Here is a 20,103-nt window from a genome sequence, read left to right as displayed (position 1 = left end):
CTGAAAAATTGATAGCAAAATGGCTCTTTGTAACTTAACTTACTGTTCAGTAGCTGTGAAAGATGCAGCATGCTAAACCCAAGGTGTAATACACAACATTTTTAATCACAAAAGTTTGGTTGTTCTTTGCCTATAATATTAGAACTGTGTTGCTTATTTTTCAGGGTTTATATTTGATTTCTGGTTTTAAGTGCTGTATACTTTCTAAAAATTACTATTTTGAAGGTCTAGTTCCTCTATATATTATACTAGTAAGATTTTTCTTTCATACAAAGTCCCAAATATTTTAAGTAAAACTGATTTTCATACAGATAATTTAAAATGCTTGCATATTAGTGTCATCTTTTTAGTCTTATTGAACCCTGATAAGTGTGTTCCAATGCATTTCCTTGACAACACCTGCATTTTCATAGCACATTTATTTAAAGATAAAAAGATTTAACAATGAAAAATAAAATAGCAAGATAGAACTCACCACTTTTTTGAATTAATAGACACAATATGCACCACTGCAGTATGGTGCTTGCGCATTTCTTTCCTTTTCTATATTCTCTAATTAAATAGTTATCATCAAAGGTACCGTGCTGCATGAGTTTTCCAGAAAAGGTATTTTTAAAAATTTCATTTTATTGAATCAGCTCTTTTTATGTTGGAAGGGATCTTTGGAGGCTATCTAGTCCACCCCCCCCTAAGAAACAGATCCTACTGCAGATTTAGTTTCCATTTCACATGTTTGTACAGTTCTGCATGCCTAGAGAACATCCATCAAAAACAAGATAACTATCTGGGACAAATTTAAGACTGCCTGTGTTACACTAATGCTGCATAGAAACTAGTAGAATTAACTTGCTTTTGAGGTTGTAAATAAATTTGCCTTGGGAAGGCGTGAAGTAAGTGCAAAATACTGTAGATAAATGCATTTTTCTTTTTGTTTGGTTTTTGTTTGTTGGTTTTTTTTTTTTGGTTACCGGAAATATTTTATCAGTGTTTACCAGGTGAAACCCAGGAGCCTGAGGAAAGATCAGCAGGATATCCCGCCTGCATTCCAGCTATTGCTCCAGAATAGTGCAGCTCTCCCATAGGTCTGGTATCTGCAAGCACTGTGCAGATGTTTCGAATATTCCCCACTGTCTAAAGCGAGGCATTTGAATGACTTCTCTTGCTCATACTTTTAATCTTGCTGATGACACTGATGACATCACAGTGACCCTAACAAGTTCTGGAGCAGAATTTTGGGAGAATGTTTTTATTTGACAATAAATAATACAAGTTCAGACTACTTTCAATTTTAAGCTAGTGATTAACTTGAATGGTTAGACTACTGCCTAAAACCAAGATATTTGAGTTTATTTGTTTTTCTAGAATTATATGTAATATAAATTAGTATATATTGCACAATGATTAGTGTAAGGGAAGAAGGCAAAATAGTCAACACACAGCCTATGGCAGAATTGTCCCAGCAGGCTGCACCACAGGGATGAACCAGCTCATTCAAATGCAGCTTCAGTCTGATTTGACATCAGAGCACTACCCTGGAGAATAAATAACACCATCACCAGAAATGAGACAGGCCTGATGGAGAAGTGTTCCAACAGATACATAAATCCTCAGTCTTACCAGCACCATTTGGATGTATATTTCATTTCAACATAACCAACTCTTAATTTTCTGGCCATTCTGCCTGCTGGAGTGTTCCTGCAGTTCAGCTTCCAAGTCTGATCAGCAGTCAGAAAAGAAATTCTTGCCTGTTGCAGCTCTTCTGTAGCTATGTAACCAACAGTACTTCAAATTATCCTATTACTCTGGTCTCAGAAAGTTACATCCTAATGTTTAAAAATGTGGCAGGTGCACTTCCACAATGGTTTGTATCTGTCCTAACGTATATTTTAAAAAAAACTCCATTGCTATGATCACACATGCTTCCCGGAACATGATAACTGGCATTTTTGGTCTTCTATAATGTGCAAGCTGAGGCTTCATGGGGAGATATTTTAATGGAGAAGTTACTGTAACAGTGTTGCTGTTAGTCCAGTAAGTAAAACTTCTGTATTCTGTACTTGAAATGAAGTTACTAATATTGGTATTTTTCACAAAAGCATATTATGTATGTTTAAAACTTTCAACACTGCTCCCTTACAAAATTGACCATCTTAGTCTTTAAGTAATAACTGTTTCTAAAAGGATGTTTACATAGCTCTCTCTACCTGTAGGAGTCAATACTGTTCTTACTGATGTCTGATGGAAGTGTGCTTATTAATTCAGAGAATTCTTTGTCACTGGGCTGGCTTCATAACCTACAGATTTTGAAAAAATCCCTTAACTTTAAATTTTCAAATATTTTGTTGTGATGGCTGCCAAAGGTGATGTTCAGATGTAAACTTCTGGCATTGTCTTTTTATTATGTTGGCATTGGGGCTGTATTTCCATGATCCCACACTATGCCAAGCAGAGATGTACAAAAGCAGTTCTAAATGAATTACTTCAGACTTTGGAAGGTCTGTGTCCATTGCTGACCCTTAAACACTACCCGTGGTGGAACCATGAGGGTTCAGGGAATGTGTTTAGAGGGCACAGGTGTTCCCAGTAACAACAAAAAAAGTGTAATAACCTAATTGTTCAGTTAAAACCATGAAGATGTAACATGGCAAATACACATCCTGTGGTGAATTAATACTGTAATATGAAATAAATGCAAATTATTGATTATATGCAAATACAAAATAAAACTAAAGCCTGAACAAGCATTTCAGTTTACGTATGTAAGAACTTGCAGGTACATTGATTCAAGGGAAAAGGAGTGCAATCACAGTACCACAACTGTGAAAATTATTATCTTGATCATACAAAAAGTCTTAATTTATGTAACATGGATCATGCATTCTTAATCTAAACATGGGATAAATTATGTTTATTGCCTACCTGGCACTGAAATTGTTTCTTCATGCCTTCTGCACTTACCTGTCTCACTGATGTGATATTTTGGGATCCTGTAACTTCTGTTCAGTCTACTAAAGCTCTACTGACCTAAGCTGTGTGAATTAATTACTTGTACACTATGTTACTACTCTTCTTATTGTCTTATGATTACCATATACTCAGTACTGTACCTAAGCTAAAGGTACTAAAAAGTAGCTAAAGCTAATAAAAGAGTTAGGATCAAATGACATCTGGACACTGTAGCAGTCTTTCAAAGGCAATTAATAGATTCTTTTTCAATTGGCTTGAATCTGTGTACATGGCAAAAGCCACCATTAAAATCCTGTCCTGCTGAGGAAATAGGATTTAGGCCTGGAACAAACCTAGATCAAGAGCACTGTTTTCCTCTTACTTTCATATAATCACATTCATAAATTTGTTATGTTACTGCCAATTATCAGCAGAATGAAAATAGAATAGTTATCTTTCATAGCTGTTTCTGATTCTGTTTCTTCTTTCTTGCCTTCATGCCTGAGAAGAAGGGAGCAGGTAATACTAAATGATGAAGGGCTGGAGAAGGTTCGTGAAGATGCAGCTTAATGAACTTCAGGATTCTCAAAAACAACATAGTTGTGATTGACTTTTGAGGTTTTTCTACATGGTGATTTCACTGTAATGTTCATACTAAACTTTTATTACGCCCACCCTATCATTTTTCATATTATTATCTTGCAATGATATGCAGAGGCATGGTATGTATGCCAATACATATTGGCAGTATTTGGCCCCATGACTAACAAAGATACATGTCCAAGTTCACAAAACTGTACTGGGGAGAAGAATACTTGAGAATATGTTTATACAAGTGGTAGGGAACTCGAGCAAGTAACAAGTCATCGTAGCAGAGCACAATTTGAATCCAGTATGGACTCTGCAGAGGAATTACTCAAACTATGTAAAAAAATTCTGCAGTATTGCAGTTTCCCTTTGGTGCTCTGGGACAAAGTGCAGTTCTAGTAAGTGTTTTAAAAGTCCCAAGAATTAATGTTTAGTAATCTGATTGACTGAGAAACCTGGTTTATGCTAGGTGTTTTGGAAGCTGACATTAGACACTTGCTTATAACTGTCGATGTCTGAATAGCTTCTAAATCTAGTCTCAGCTTGAAAGACAACAAAAAATGTGCAGATTTTCTGAAATTACACTTTATATATGTAAATGCCTTGATTAAAATATTTGGTAGGGCCAGGAATAAAATAACAGCTAATCTGCAGTGGGATGGTTTTCTACAAGATTTCCTGTGTCTGCCAGTGCATGTTGGGAATTTACTGAAGTTGAATATGTATCTCTAAGGTTTTGATACAGTACCATCTTAACTCTCAGAACAGTCTAAACCACCTACTATGAGAACATTAATAACTGCCAGTAAATCTGATGTTTTTAACACTAGGTGACCAGCAAGCAGTGCTGAATATTTAACTCCTGGATAGATGGGATTGTAGCTAAATACTGGTTTTTTTCCCCCAAATAATCATTAGCAAAAAAACCCCACCACAAATAAGAACAAACTAAACTGCCATTCATTGCAAATGGCTTTCTAGTTTGGTTTGTTGGTGGGTTTTTTGTGTTGTTTTTGGTTGTGAGGTTTTTTTGTTTTGTTTTGTGGGGTTTTGTTTTTTTGTTTGTTTGTTTTTTGGTTAGGTGTTTTTTTCCCTCTCCATTAGTGTGCTAACCACATACATAAACAGCTTTGGCATACAATGTGTGTGCCAAAAGGAAAGAACATGTCCTGAACAATTTTCCCTGTTCTTCTCCCATACAGCCTAAAAGAACCAGAGAAGTCCCAATTAATATTTTAGAAATAGCTCCAACAAAGTTAGAAAGGAGTTCTGGAGAATTCTTATAGAACTTAAAAAATCACACAACTGAATATTTGGAACTGGTACCTGAGACAATTCCCATGAAAATTAAAAATGGTGCTTCACAACCTCAAAGCATCCTCAGTCACCTCGGCAAGGCAGTCAGACCTCACAGCCCTTGCAGAATAGTCAAGTGTGTCAAGTGTGGACAAGTGCCTTTGAGCCCTTCTGACAACAACACAGCATGACACCTCTATCCTCAATGCCCTGATTGCCTTCAGGACTTCACTGTTAGTCTTTAAAGTTCTTAATTGTGCAGCTTCTTCCTTTATATCTCATTTTGAGAGAGCAGATAGCTACCTATAAGAACATACAAGAAAAACTGGAAGTTGAATGGAATCCAAGTCCATTCTGTGAGAATGTATTTTCATACTTATATGAGAAAGACACAACTTACACAAATAAGCAGTTTTAATTGAATAATGCTGACAAAATCCTAACTATTTGGACTGCGCAATCTGTTTTTTATTTTGGATATAAAAGCATCTCAATTTTATAGAAAAGACGTGATGGGACTATGTATTACTCAGAGTTCTCAATTGTCAATATAAATATTATGGTCTTGTTCAACAGTGAGGGGGGTGTGTTAATTTTGGCAATATTCAAAATGCAGTCAACCATAGATTGTGAATGCGTTTAGACACCGTGCAATGGTGCATAAAACCAATCAATTATCCTTTTTGGCTAGGCTTATCTGGCACTGAGACTGGAAACCTGTCCTGTTGTGAATTGTATGCACCTCAAAAATACATACAAACTGGTTTCTTGTTTCTGTTTGCTTAATTAGTATACATGGCATTCCTAGCCATACTGGGAATGGGAATTTTTACCATCCAATTTTCATGGGTCCTGCTTCAATGAAATTTATCTAGGTATTAAATAAACCCAGTTTATCACTTTTTAGAACCTTGGTGGATGTATCTTATTGTCTCAGGCTCACATGGTACCACACCACATTATTATCAACATGTGCAGCATGGAACAACTGTGCAGCATACCAGGAGATTTTCACAGCCTTTTGAACTCCACATGAAAGTAAAGGACTAAATGTGTTTGCAGTACAGATCCCTGAATAATTACTCTAGTTATACTGCCAGTATAGATCTGTTTGTATCTTTGCCACCTCTGCTATTTGTAATGCTGATCAGAAATAGAAAATTGTGCCAAAGTGTGCACCCTGTCAATCTGCATGTGTGAAACTAAGCAGCATCAAGGAATTGCCTTGAATGCTATACGGTGGCCTCCCACAGAGGAACAAAGGAGCTAGAGAAAGAGATTATATTCCCTAAGCTTCCTGCACATCACTCTGCTTTATTAAAAATGTCGAAACCTCTCTCTTTTTGGCTAAATAACCCACTCATTTAATACTTGTTTCCAATCAGTAATCCACCATTACATTAAAAATGGCACATACCATTTTATCACAACTGTAAGGCATGGAAGTTTGCTTCACATTCCTTAGTACATGTTGCATTTAGAGGATGCTCTCTTCAATCATACTATTACTGTCTTGACAGTTTAGTCATTGTTATTCATGAGGACTTCTTGATGCTTATCTGCAAGTTGTTCAAACTTGTCAAGAAGATCACATAGCTATGACCTTGAAATGAGAATGAATGAGGCTTTTGTGTTCTATAAATCAGTAGCAGTCAGCACAATGCTTGCATTTTTCTCCTGGGAGAAAAGAAGATAGCTACCTGTGGCCCTAAGCTTCTGTACTTGTACATAATACTTCTTACTAATGCAAAATTAAACCTCTAACGTGAGGTTGAAAAAAAATCCCTCAAACAAAAGTGAAAAGAGAAGTTTTCAAAACCTGTGTTCAGCCTAATTTGCTAGAGCAAGAGAAATACTGAGTGTCAGAGAAGGCGATTAATATATATGATTCAGAGTCTTTGAGGAAAACTTTAAAGACATTCCAGAAGAGTCTAACATAATTAAAAGAGCTGTAGATAGGTAAATGTATTAAAGGAATAACCAAATAGCACACTGGAGGAAAGTGTAAGTTACTGAAGAACAGCTATAACAAAAATAAGGTACTCCTCAAAATTATAATTTGAAGTTGATGAATAGCATTATGTATAAAAAACTAGGTTGAAATTAGTAAGGAGGAAAATCAAAGCATATTCTCCAGAATTAATTTTTTTGAGCCCTTAGGAATTAGGAAGAATTTCTTTACTCAAAGAGTACAGGCACTGGAACAGGCTACTCAGGGAGGTGGCTGAGTCACCATCTCTGGAGGTTTTCAAATAATGTGTAGATGTGGCACTTCAGGACATGCTGTAGTGGGCATGGTGGGTTTTTTCCGGGTTGATAGTTGGACTTGGTGATCTTAGAGGTCTTTTCCAACTGTGACGATTCTGTGATTCTGTGAAGAAGCAATAAAGAGAAGTAATCTGTCTTACTAGAAAATTAACTATCTGATTGATAATATAGAAACCTTGAGTTTTCTCTTCACCAGTGTGGCAACTGGATCCCAGAATTTGCTGAGGGGCGTTTAAAAATGTCTTTGCATTCTGTGTAACAACACATAGCTCTAAGGACAATTTGAGTGAGAGACTGAGCAGCTACCTTATGAGGAGAGACTAAAAGCTTGAGATACTTAATAAAATACTTAATCAAAATAATAGAACATCAGCTTAATACAGATAAAGCATTTCTTTAAACACAACGTAGAGGACTTCAGGCACTCATTGTCAGATAAGATTGTAGAGGCAAACTGTGTCAACAGGTATAAAAAGGGATTAGAAAAATAGATGGATAATATCACCATAGTGTAGGGATGTACCTCTGGCATGTCTAACACAACAATGGTAAATCATGGGAAGGGAAAGAGGAATGGACCTCTGAAAACAGCTGGACTTGTTAGTCTCTGAGAATAGCCTCTCCTGTTGCCTCTGCTAAAGACAGAAAACTCAGTTGGAAAGACCCTTGGTCTGACCCTGTAGAGCCTTTCTTACATTCTTAAAATAAAATTAAGAGCTAATTTTAAGTGTAAGCATCAATCTGATAGGCATTACTAATCCTAAAAGTGACTATGAAACTTGAATAGTTAAGTTTGTTGTTAAAATAACTTATGAAATCAGTGTTACTTATCTTGGCCTCATGAAAGTGAAAATTGGGTGTGCCTAGTAAAAACAATTTTAGTAAATTATGTTCGCTTTTTACAGAAATACTGCTGCTTTCTGACTCGTAATAATTTGTGGTTACTTTGTTTTAAATAGAGAGCTTGTATATTTTAAGATTCTATATTCATATATTAATATTCTATATGTAAGATGAAAGTACCTACTTGGTTGTATGTGCTTACAAATTTACAGCCAAGCTTAACTTAGAAATGAGCACACAGCAATGCTTTATAGCTCATCAGAAATATAGTCTGCTGATAATATTTCCCAACACACTGCTGTATTTTTACATTTATGATGTAGAAAAGTCCAGGCTACAAAACTCATTTTATTGGCAAAAAAAGGGGATGATTGTGTGAGGTTTTGTTGAGGATGAGCTCACAAAGGATTTGTAAATTTGTAGCACATCAGCTATAATTACACACAGATGCAATTCCTGTCTCCTTTTTTTTTTTAAATTTTAAAAAATACACCTTACATTTCTATTTGTTTGCTTCATGAGAAATAGGAAAGTAGCACACAAAATGAATTTTTCAAGCAAATCTGTAACATACATATCAGTAATGCTGTCTTCAAAATGCTAAGAAATTCAGTAGAATGCCCTGCTTCTGAGGAAATCTCACAAGACAGTAATCCTATTACAAAAAGGGGATAAAAAAGCCCCAATAAATAAAACCATGTTCTGAAAATTAATCATTCTGGACTTTGTTTGACTAAGGAGAAAAGTTTTGATCCAAGCTTTTTACTTAGCTACTACATTACATAACTTGGATCCATGTAACAAATTTTCAAGTGTACCAGAACCTGTCCCATCTGTGTTTCTATTTTGAAGTTCACTTTGCTGGCTGGACTGAAGTTTCCAGTCAGACTCATAAAGCCCATCTAGGTAGTCTCTGCTCTACAGGTAGGTTCAGGTGAGCCACACAAATGATGTCTACATCAGTATGTAGTGCAGGCTAACAGGAAAGGATTTGTGGCATGAAAAGAGTTTGTATGGAGAGCTTAACATCCATACTGTACATTTCAGGAAGGGTTACATAGGAGTGTTTCTAGCTTGGTCCTGTGGCTGGAGAGCATTAGGTGTGCTTTGAAGCATATCTTCTATTTTGATCTCATCCAAAAGCAACCTAGTTCCTATGCTTTGAGATTGCTTTGTGATGTGAATAAAAGCATGATAAATACTCCAGATGCACATGCTAAAATGCTAATGGCGAAATGCAGTCATGGATATCATCAACATTCAAAATTTGTTAAATTTTAGTAGTTTAAGCACAAGGGTCTTTCACAGTTTTGGTTACTTCGAGTACTTCTAACCTTCCTTAAGTAAGAGACTAAGGGTGGTAGATAAAGCTAGGGAAACTGAGCAAATATAAACTCATAGAACAAACCAAAACTTGTTTGCAAATATAAATATTTGCTTTAACTACATTTATCCACCAGATGGTGTCCCACAACATATCCTTTAGAAGCTGTCTGAAAGAATGAGAAACGGTTCTACATCTATTTCACAGATACCAACACTGGATTTTTGAGACTCACAAATATTTTTCAATACTTGAATGCTCACAGACAAATTTTACATTTTATCAAAATGCTATATCTGGAAAAAAATAATGGTCAATGGTGCTCTTTATTGCTCCATTACATTTTGCCCATTTCCATCTTTTCATGAGCCGTGGAGGCAGGAAGCTCTCAAGTGTTCCTATTTTATTAGAAGTGTAGAAAAACTGCATGGTTTAGAGAGTATTGACACTAAACTAATAAATTCAAGCTGGTTTAGGAAAAGATCAGGCTTATATAAATAGAAGATATTCAATAGTCTTACTCAATGACAAAATTTTGAAAAAAGGAGGCCACTAAAAAGTGGAAAAATAGATCCTTTTGATTAATGACTCAATAGTGGAAGAATGTTGCCCATACCCATCTGTGTCCCAGACAAAGTGAAGGAGATGGTTTATCTCCTGCCAGGACAAAAGACAGCACGAAAGAAAGATCTTACAATGGAGACTTCTGGTGAAACTTCACTTATGGTACCCCATGGAGTTCATAGCAACAATAGGGAAAGGAAACGTGACAGACAAAAAAAACCTCACAGAAAGCCAGAAGATGAGTAATAGAATCATAGAATGGTTTGGGTTGGAAGGGACCTTAAAGATCATCTTGTTCCAACACCCTGCATGGGAAGCAACACCTCCCACTCAACCAGGTTGCTCAAAACCCTGTCCAATCTGGCCTTGAACACTGCCAGGGAGGGGGTATCCACAGCTTCTCTGGGCAACCTGTGCCAGTGTCTCACCATCCTGACAATAAAGAAGTTCTTTCTAATGTCTAATCTATATCTACCCTCTTCCAGTTTGTAACCCTTACTGCTCATCCTATCATTACCTGCCCTTGTAAATAGTCACTCTTCAGCTTTCCTCTAGGCCTCCTTCAGGTATAGGAAGGCTGCTAGTAGGAGCCATCTCTTCTCCAGGCTGCACAATCCCAACTCTTTTAGCCTGTCTTCATAGGAGAGATGCTCCAGTCCTCTGATCATCTTTATGGCCCTCCTCTGAACCCGCTCCAACAGCTCCATGTCCTTATCTTGGGGATCCCAGAACTGGACACAGTACTCCAGGTGGGGTCTTATGAGAGCAGAATAGAGCGGGAGAATTACCTCCCTCGACCTGCTCGCCATTCTTCTTTTGATGCAGGCTGGGACATGATTGGTTTTCTGGGCTGCAAGTGTATGTTGCTGGCTCATGTTGAGCTTTTCAACAACCAGCACCCCCAAGTCCTTCTCCTCAGGGCTGTTCTCAATCCCTTCTCCTCTCAGCATGTATTTGTGCCTTGACCCATGCGCAGGACCTTGCACTTGGCCTTGTTGAACTTCAGGATATTCACATGGTACCAACTCTGAAGCCTGTCAAGGAACCTCTGGATGGCCTCCCTTCCCTCCAGCATGCTGACCACACCACACAGCTTGGTGCCATCTGCAAACTTGATGTTAAACAGCCCCAGTCCCAGTACTGACCCCTGAGGAACATCAGGGATCACTAATCTCCACTTGGACATTGAGCCCTTGACCACAGCTCTTTGTGACCCTCCAGCCAATTCCTTATATATTTGCCAAGTCCATGTCTCCCCAGTTTAGAGACAAGGATGTCATGTGGGACAGTATAAAATGCTTTGCACAAGTCCAGGTAGATTACATCAGTTGATCTTCCCTTACCCACCAATGCTGTAGCCCTGTCATAGAAGCCACCGAATTTTTCAGGCATGATTTACCATTAGTGAAGCCGTGTTGGCTGTCTCCAATCATCTTCTTATTTTCCATGTGCCTTAGCATAGTTTCCAGGAAGACCTGCTCCATGATCTTTCCAGGCACAGGAGTGCCCTGTGACTGACTGCCCTGTAGTTCCCTGGGTCTTCTTTATTCCCTTGCTAAAGTTGGGGGTTATGTTTCCCCTTTTCCAGTCAGTGGGAACTTCACCACACTGCCACGATTTCTCAAATATGATGGGTAGTGGCTTAGCAACTTCATCCATCGGTTCCCTCAGGTCTAAGTGTGTGCAGGAACAACCTGTTCATCCCTGCAGGCCTCCTGGCTTTTTTTGCCTGAATTCGTCTTTGTTGGGATGTATCACTCCAGAGTTTGGAAGAAGTGATCCTTGAATATTAACTAGCTTTCTTGGGCTCCTTTTCCCTCCAGGGCTTTATCCCATGGTACTTTACCAAGCAGATCCCTGAAGAGTCTGAAGCCTGTTCTCCTTAAGTTCAGGGTAGCAAGCTTGCTATCCACCTTCCTTGCTGCCATAAGGATCTTCAACTCCAGCATATCATGGTCACTGCAGTCAAGGCTGCCCTTCAAGTTCCCCACCAGCCTCTCCTTGTTGATGAGAACAAGGTCCAGCACGGCACCTCTCCTCATTAGCTCCTCTATCACTTGAGGAAGGAAATTATCATCAACACATTCCAGAAAGTTCCTGGATTGATTATGCACTGCTGTGTTGTCCCTCCAACAGATATTGGGGTGGTTGTGATTCCCCATGAGGACCGGGGATTTTTTTAAAATTTAAGTTCTTTTTACTGAATAGGGCTACACGTGTGTATTTGAGTGGAATTTGGTTCTGTGTTTAGAAAGGATACAATATCACTTTACATTCTTTACTAGCAGAATAATAAGATGGGAAAAGCAAATAGAAAATAAAAATAGAATCTGTTCTTCCTGTAGTGTGTCATTCATTATGCATCTGTTGACTAAACTGAAAGAGTTTGTGGCAATAGGCTATTATACCATCTGGACTAAACACTTCATAAATTCCTGATATTTAAGCCAACACTTCCAATACTTTTTTCAAAATTAGGAGTCTAAAGCTGGTTCATAAATAAATGGTCTAATTCTCAGTTGTACCAAGTGCCTAACCATATCCTCTTGAGTTAGTAAGAACTACAGTGCTCAACATTTTGATTTGGTTTGCAAAGTTTTCCCCTCACCTTTGCCACTGCTCTCAACAAGATACTCTCTCCTACTACTTCCTCTTTCCTCTGCAGTATGAGAACTGTTGCCTACAGGCCCTTTCTCTGTTGGACAAGGAGATACATAATCATGGGTAAAGAAAGGTTGACCCCATACTATGTAGATTCCACACTCACAGGTGTGCCTGTGCCTGAATCAGGTGTGCCTGATTCAGTTAACTGTGAAAAGTGTCAGAGTTTCCTTTCCTGCTGTCTTTTCCAGCATCTGATTTGGATGAAGAGGAAGCTTCTGGAGTGACCATGGTTCAGGAAATGGCTTCACTGCTCTGTGCGTTCCCTCTGCTCCTGCTCTGTGTATATCAGTCCTTCAGCAGACATTTCCTCAGCACAGCTCTGTGCCTTGACCTCATCCATCTTTTTAGCCACTTCTCAAGTAGCATGATTTGTGGGGAGTGACCTCATCTGTGGAGAACTAGCCCAGAATGACAAATAAGTAACAGTTACACAAACAGCAAAAACCCCAAGAACTCGGGCTTCTTTTGGCTTTAAGTCATATATTTCTATTAAATGGTTGAAGCAGAACTCATAATTTGATATAAAAGTGAATAGTAATGATGTGTAGCTATTTGGAACCCTATTTAATAGTATGCTCCATCTTTTTATTCACTGTATTCTGTGTCCAATTTTCTAATTAGTTCCCAATCTTTATATTTAATCCTTGTTTATTAATAAAAATAATTAATTATATGTAACCTTAAGTGGTTTAAAATGTCAGCACTGACTGCCTTTATTCCTTGGTATGCACCTGGACTGTAGCAGTCTGCTGCTATGTGGGGCATCAGTATAATTGCTAAGGCCTTCTGCAGATTTTGCCCTGATGAAATAGAGAAGTATACCTCTAGGGGATGGAAATTTTGGTCTGAAACCACAGTACTCGCCTGAACATGTAATCTTGCCCCCAGTTCACATCAAATTATACCAGCCTTTATCCCACAAGTTCTAGGAACACATTAGTTTCATGTCTGTGAAAGCCCCAACCTCCTGATTTGTGTCTAGCTTTAGAAGAAAAGACAATTTTCTGTATTTCTTATTCATAAACAAGTACACTTCAGTGAAATCAGTCTAATGGTTCTGGAATTTCTACTGTAAGATGTTTCTAGAGAGGATGCATAACTGGACTATGCAGAGGTACAACTGGCCAACATCCAATGAAAAATCATCAACCAGTTGCACACTGGCACACTTGTTGTTATATAATATTTGTTAGTCAAAAAAAACAGGGGTGAGGGGGGTACACCTCAACTAATCAGTTTTTCATCTATTTGCCTGATGAATAGAAGCTTGTAAAAGGTAAGGACACATATAATTGTTTTTATTTAGAAATTCTTCACTTTGATACTGCTGATAATTTGACAGCACTGTTCTTGAATTAGATAGCCATGAATGCCTTGATGTTTTGTACTCTCTGTATAGTAGGTCCCATACCATATTCTTAGAGACAAAATAACTCGTTTTGTGTATGGCTGAGCAGCTTGGTAGCTAATGGAGAGACCAAACAGTGACAAAAGAGAGAGAAATAGAAGTCTTAGATTACTGAAACCTAGTGTGCCAGTACCTATACAAGGGAAAGTACGGAGTATTATTCTAGGTGAGAAATGTTTTTGCAGCCAAAAAAATGAAAGCCCAAACTTTCAGATGATAGGTAAGACAAACATTTTAATGGCAAGGGTGAATGTCCAAAGTAGCAGAAAAGATGGATTCTTCATCTGCTGAAGTCTTCCTTCACATTTCAGTGCCCTTCCAAAACACATCTTTTAGTGAAATACAGGTTATCAAGTTCAGTACAAAAGTACCTGGATGTATTGTATATAATCATCCACCAGTCTCCACTGGCCTTCTAATGTTAAAAAAGCTTTGGGAAAATAAAATTGAGTCTATGCTCTGATTACTGTTCCAATTAAAAAAAAAAAAAAAGGTTAAAAATAACTTTTAAATACTTTTAATGTTTGCATCAAATACTTTGCCATATCCATAGCCTTTAGAATGAATCATCTGCATGATTTTTTGGTGCCTTCCATAAGCCTTGCTGTAGTGACTGCCTTTTACAAACAAATGTAAAGCTGATAGAAACTAAAACATTCTTGTGAATCAACTAAAGTGGACAGCTGATTTTCCTTGGCTCATTTAAAGACTTCAGCCACAATCAGTTTTCCTTTTTTTTTATGTTTTTGCTGCAAATGCAACCTCAGGAACTAGAAGAAAATTGCATTCCATACATTTATAAACACACAGTATTTTTATTCTGTTTTTCTAAACAGTTATCCTTGAAACAAAGGAATATTGTGTAAAAGACTTTAGAGCCTGTGGCACAGAACAACATACAACTTGGCCAGTAGACTCTGTGTGGAAAAGAAAAAAAAAATAAATTCATTTACAATAGGTCCCGAGAAACAACATCAATTGTTGTAATTTATTTAAAATTTTAAATGGTCCAATTTTAAAAGAATCCTTTCAAAAACTCATATCAAAAATTGGGAAGTGTGTAAACTATAGTTTACAATTACAAAGGAAAAAAGAAAATGTACATTTGAAAATGTTTTATATACATGTTCATTATCTGTACCATATGAGTTGTGCTTTGCCCATAGTGTTCTATTGATAATTTACTTAAAATGCTTGGATAAGGACTAGCCCTTTGGCAGGAGTGAGGCAGCATGGAGTACATAAAACAGGAATCCGTGTAGTCTGATTCTTCTGGTGGTAGAAATTTTTATTTTGTTGAGACTTTTGTCTCAATGTATAAACATGCAGTTTCAATTTGATTTAATATCTGAAGTACTATGTACTAAGTCCATTACTTTTCCAGCCTTAGCTAACAGCATTTAAGTGAATGATGCAGCAGCTCTTCAGCAAGCTAGATCCTGTCTCACTTACACACAATTTCAGTTGAACTCAATGAGAGTTCTTTCTTCTAAAGAAGTAGACATCTGAGTTCTAACTTGTATTGAGCATTTTTGGATCTTTTAACATGCTTGATGCCAAAATATAATATTATATGACAGTTTTGAAAACTAAAAAAAAAAAAGAACACTCCCTGTATCCCCCAGTTTATTTCCCCTGTCATGGAACAGCTCACCATCTTAACATATGCATTCACCTAATACTATTGCTTGCATTAGATGCTTGCATGCAGTGTTCTTTTTTCTTTCAAAATTACTGATATGTTGAATATTTTCTGTTTTTAACATAGCATACCAGTTTGGCAAGTGATTGCTAATAAAATTAATTTCATCACCCTCTTGTAGGAAAGTGCTTTTGCTTGTCTGCAGCTTTGTTTAAGGCTTTGTACCCAACAACTATCTCATCTGTATGCAAAACATGGAGAGCTGGAACTAATATCCAAATATGTCTGGCAAGGAAATAACACTGAGCATTATTTTGAAGACACCCTAGATACTACTATTCCAGTCCAAATCAAATAATCTGACAGTTTCTACCTACCCAGGTATTTAGTGGACTGGTAAAGTATACAGTCAACTTAGTATTTTGGAAATCCAGGGTTTAGGCTATTTCACGTAGATAAAACCCCCCCTATTATTCTTTCAATATTGATATAATTTCAGTCTAGTGTTTTTGGCAAAAAATTCCATGGTCTAAGTTACGTGCTGTTCCTCTATGTCTGGTTGTTTCTCCCCATGCAGCTTAGTCACATTTAGGTGATTTTGTATGAATGCAGTTTGCAAAGTCTGTTGGGAATTTTCAGGATCAAAAGCACTTTATAAATGTAAAATATTCTACTATTACAGCTGCCTCCAAGAGAAAATTTGTGTTTAGCAGAACATTCAGAAAGAAAATTTACCAAAATTTATTAGAAGCTTAATTTTCTTTCCAAACCACAGTCACTAGAGATTCAAACTATTTATCTTGAATTGTACCTGCCAAATTTTGATGAGATTAAATTCCCCCCTCCCCATTTAAAAGAGGAGGATTGACCACAGTCATACTGCAGACTTTAAAGTAACCTGCATTATTAGGTTTTCTCCACATTCCAACCCATCTGCCTTAGGGTATTAAACCCTACTTTCATCTCTGTGAGATGCAGTATTTCCAAATCCAAGCCATAAGGCCACGTCTAGACTACAAATTGAAAAGTGCATTTGACTGCACACATGCGCGCACTAGGCCACACGTCCCACAAATTTTCCATCAATACTTTTGTACACAGCCCACTCACAGCTTGGTTTTAAATAATCTGCACCGTTATAAAGGAAAACTATCTCCCCATACTAGCTGCTGAACCAATACTGAGATTGATTTTGCCTGGGAGCAGGCCAGGCAGGCTGCCTGAACAAACGCTCGGCCTACAAAAAGCCACTGAGTATAATCAGCGTTTCTCCACATAGCGAGAGTTTCCCACCTCCTGGCACTCATGGTGAAATAACGCCTCGGTATTAACTTAAAGGTTTGTGGTGTGAGTTATGGGAAAGTTTGTTCTTGAGAATATGCTGAGATCCATACATGCTTAACAGTATAGATGCAAATCCTAGACATAAAAAAACATTGTAATATCCCCAAAATCAGGAGATTAGATTAATGAAATATTTTCAAGTACACCACCAACTTTGATGCTGGAGCCCAAACCAATTAGTGTTCAGGATACAGCCTGAACTTTTACCATGCAAAGATTATGTGTGCCACAAACCTGAAGGCTAGATCTGGAGAGCAAACTCAGTGTTCCTGCTCCTCAGATGTTTTGCTAAAGGTAATAAGGCAAACAATGAGCAACTTCAATCCTCTGCAACATCCCTAGCTGAAAAGGACTTTAATAACCAAAAGTAATCCTGAAGCATGATTATAATAAGCAGCATCCCTATTCCTGGGACTGTCTTCCTTCCTTTAATCTTTGTGTGTGGGGTAATTAAGATATTTTTAAGTTCTTTCAGGTATTGTAGTTGCACAAAGTGGTGTTTAGTCTTATGTGGTGATGTGGTATTAAGTCACTGCTACATTACCTATCATATCAAAATAAAGAACAGTTAGTGATACAAAGAGGACTTGAATAGGAATGGTGGATTCCCAAGCAGCCCTTTCAAGGGCAATCCCAGATTTCTTTCAGTGGCATTATTGCATGTGGCATGAGGTTGAAATTAAAGTTTCAGTGCGGATCTCCATAGGAAGCAATGCATATAGGAATGGAAGGGGGCTTCTAGGGAATGATGCATCACTAATAACCTCTAAGTAGACTAAAATTCTGTCAGGGAGAATGAGAAAAAGTCCTCCCTCCGATGTTTGGAAAGAGGACTTGGGAAGGACTGCCACCCCATTATAAGCCCAAGTGTGCTGACATTAGTAATAAACATTAAGTAATGGAAAAACTGAAAAATTAAAACTATTTTTAACAAGCTGGATGAATATTTTATAACCATGCTATTCATAAAGATGAGTTCTTTTCAACATGGAAATGTGAACCTAATAATGCTAATTAAATAAAAACTAATAAAAAGACCACATTGGTTGCTGCCTGTAGACAGTTATTAGTTGATAGTGGCCTTTAAGACCTAACTGGTGAAATACCATTTTCCTGTGTTGGTGGCGACACGCCATTGCTTTATTTACGTTTCAGACGATGAGATCTCATATGCCACCTACTGGACAGATGTTTTAAGTTAGTTTAATGTGCACACTGGCATGATCGGAACAGTGCCAGCTAGTCTCTTGGTGATTGTTTTACTGTATGGGGGCTGTGAACCCAACTCTCTTCAAGACAATTGAAATATTTCTATTGACTTCAACAAGATTTGAATTGGACCCTTAAAGAAAGTTAATGCTACAGCAAAACCATGCGTAGTTGGCTTTGTCAGGACTTGAGTTTTAAATCTTGACAATAGTTCTTCCTTCTGAGAATGTATAAAACAAATGATCCATCTTAAATAGCTTATTCTTGACAGTAAGTGTTCTCTAGAATGTAAAATAAAATTAAATGTTTCATGGTCATACCTATATTTGTCCTTAGTAACGATCATATTCTTTCATTTTTGCTTATACTTGTTGACTAAAATGAATAGTAATAAAATAACAACTTTCCTCACTTCACTTAAGAACAAAGTCATTAAAGTCTTACTGAGTAAATTAGTTCCAGTAGTTCAGTTTTAGTGCTTTTTAAACAGACCTTAAATGATACTGAGTGTTGACAAGAATTATGTATCGTGTTGCCCAGAACAAAATATTTTATTCTGAGAAAGAAATCCTTCTTTTATGTTCTCCATATTACTTTTTTAGAAGGAGCACAAAATATCTATTCTATTAACAACTTATAACATGCTACATATGTAAATGTGGTACAGTTCCTGTAAGAAGCAGATGTAAAACTGGATATATGCTAGACTGGGCACAATCTGAAAGTTCATGTAGGCATTTGAGATATAATAGCATTTACTAACATTACATACAAGTTTAGCAGAAATAATGCTATAACTTCTTTTATATGTATAAGTAATTTTTAAGTAGTTTTAAGTACTTTCTTTAAAGGAAAAAAAAACCCTTGCAAATATGGCTCTTTCCTATTGTAAGGAACTCTACATCAACAGGCACTTTCACCTGTTACAGAAACTACTAAAATTCTTTCCATTGATTTTTTTTACATAAATTAGCATGAAATTCATTGTTACCTACTAGTTAACAGAATCTCCTCAGAATACCTGTCTTAAGAGATTTGTTCCCAAATTGCCTTCTGGGCCTGCTTGATCTGCTGGCTGTATATGACACTGTGCAAGTATGCAGCCTTAGTAAGTATCTCAAAAACTCTCTCTTGAAGCTTCAGCTGTACAACTGAGCAAAACAAAACAAAACAAAAAATCTGGAGGGAGACCCTCCTGATCCTCTGTCTCTTCTGTTGGTGGCTAAAGGTGCTTCCTGCACAGAGGAACCAGGAAGACAGACATAAAAATGCCAGGCAGTCTTCATCACACCTCTTACACTCCAGCAGCTTGCCAGAGTTTGCAACTGAAAAAGTAAAGGAGGGAGTCAGTCTGGGATGCTAATTCGATTTGGCTACTCAACAGGTGGATAGGAAGGAGCATCTGTGATGCAAAACTCTGAAGGAAAGCTGGAAGGCAAGATTTCATGATGCTACTCTCCCAAGAGGTAGCAATGGTAACAAGACAAGAGAAAAACAAAAATTATGCAGGTCAGAGGCACATACCAAAACACCATCTCTTACTGGCTGTTTATACAAAGGTGACTTCCTGCATCCAGCCTTAAAAAGGAAACATGCACCTCCTGGACTTCAACGAGGCCAATCTGGTTACCAACAGGGAAGAATAATTGCAGGGATTTTCACCTGCAGGATCTTTCATTTACAATAAAAATGGTTATGATGTTCTAATCAGGTGAACATGAATGTTTGAGATGAGAGCTACATTTTAAATGAAAATCACCAGGAGGGAGAGCACTATTGTTTTTTCTCAGAGTGAAAATGTATTGGAAATATTCCTCCTGAAAAACAAATTCAGATGTTGACAGTTATGAAAGCTTTATTTGTATAATGTTTCCATGTTAGGATACATTTTAGAAAAGCAACCCTGTGAAAAGCTTTGAAGAATTGCAGGAAGGCCAAGTGAAAAAACATAATGTTCTGTCTTTTCCTTTCTTGAATACTGTTTATACGTCATCTAAATCAGTCTGC

At 37.3% G+C, this 20,103-nt stretch overlaps 1 long non-coding RNA gene across 1 annotated transcript in view; it reads right to left on the bottom strand.

Annotated features, from left to right (window-relative positions):
* Positions 1-400: 400 nt before the first annotated feature.
* The window catches only part of LOC127381032 (uncharacterized), a 44,463-nt gene continuing 24,760 nt past the window's right edge, over positions 401-20,103 (bottom strand). Inside the window, exon 3 of the long non-coding RNA XR_007888636.1 lies at positions 401-7,201. This is a non-coding gene — a long non-coding RNA (uncharacterized LOC127381032). The remainder of the gene's footprint in view (positions 7,202-20,103) is intronic.

The sequence above is a fragment of the Apus apus genome, chromosome 2, assembly GCF_020740795.1.
Source record: "Apus apus isolate bApuApu2 chromosome 2, bApuApu2.pri.cur, whole genome shotgun sequence".
NCBI lineage: Eukaryota > Metazoa > Chordata > Aves > Apodiformes > Apodidae > Apus > Apus apus.
Note: the sequence above shows the minus strand (reverse complement) of the source record. Positions and strands in the feature narration are given on the sequence as shown.